This window comes from Bos mutus, chromosome 2 (assembly GCF_027580195.1).
Source record: "Bos mutus isolate GX-2022 chromosome 2, NWIPB_WYAK_1.1, whole genome shotgun sequence".
NCBI classification, from domain to species: Eukaryota; Metazoa; Chordata; class Mammalia; order Artiodactyla; family Bovidae; genus Bos; species Bos mutus.
The window spans coordinates 62,208,704-62,210,005 of NC_091618.1; the positions used below are offsets into that span (position 1 = coordinate 62,208,704).

General features: G+C 46.5%; 1 pseudogene; it reads left to right on the forward strand.

Annotated features, from left to right (window-relative positions):
* Positions 1–967: 967 nt before the first annotated feature.
* On the forward strand, positions 968–1,102 carry LOC102268116 (thymosin beta-4-like; annotated as a pseudogene).
* The last annotated feature ends 200 nt before the right edge of the window (positions 1,103–1,302 follow it).

Genomic DNA, 1,302 nt, shown 5'->3' on the forward strand with positions numbered 1-1,302 from the left:
AACATACAAATTTTGGGGGAGACACAAACATTTAGCCCGTAACAACATCTAACACCAATTCTTTCACCAAAATGTTCAAATCTGCCTTCATTCGATCCCATACCACTCAATCCAATACCTCCACCCACCTCCATACCCTGATCTGTCACATGCATGATCAGCATCTTGCCCAGCAGGAAACATGATGGAGGCCACCTGTCTAAAGAAACAGCTGATGAAGTGTTGATCTCTAGTTACACACCTGACTTTTGACCACTGGCTCCCCTTGACCTCTGATTCCTAGGGCTCTCGCACACCTGGTTGCAGCCTGACATTTGGCCTTTGAGTCTCACCCGCATCCTTGGCTTTGATCTTTCGATCCCCACTGGACCTCAATATCCCCAGTTCTGCTACCTGTGCCCCCTGCCAGCCTCCTAATTACCCGTGGTCTCACTGAGACAACACTCCTGGGTGGCCCTTCCCCCTGTGTTTCTTCCCAGAGCAGCCACTCCATTGTCCTGTCACATCGTCACATCTGCCACAGGTGTCCCTGTGGAGGAGTATTATACAGCTTCACAAAGAGGCTGGGGCTGGGCCAGGATGATAGGGTAGGTGAGCCCTGCAAGAAATGTATAAATAGAGCATTCCTGCCTTCAATTATCATCATCTAGCACATCATCAGAGACTATTTCTGGAAAACCCACACTGAGCCAATTGAAGGTTTCAGCTCTCATCTCAGGATTACTGCATGGCCATCATCTACAAGAAAAGAAACAAGCCAAAAAAAGGAAGAAACCAACATGCAAAGGCAGAGTTTAAGAGTCATCTGCAGCACTTGCCCTGGCAGGTGAGGCAGTGCCCACTGAGGGTACCAGTATCCCTAAGTCATAGCTGAAAATAACCAAGAAAAAGGGAGAAAGAGAGCACTTATCGGCCATTGCAGACCATATTTCTCTCCTTCGCAGCTCGCTCTGCTCCCTCTGCAACCATGTCTGACAAACCCGATATGGCTGAGATTGAGTAGTCTGATAAATCGAAATTGAAGAAAACAGAAACACAAGAGAAAAATCCACTGCCTTCAAAAGAAACTATTGAATGGGAGAAGCAAGCAGGCAAGTCATAATGAAACATGTGCTGCCAGTATGCGCTGTACATTCCACAGCAATGCCTTCTTATTTTACTTCTTTTAGCTGTTTAGCTTTGCAAGAGACAAAGAGGTTGGATCAAGTTTACATGACTGTGCCATCTTTTTACACATAAAGAAAGGAGAACTACTAGCAATGAGTAGGCCATGGCCTGCCTTTTTCATCTGCCTGTCTGACT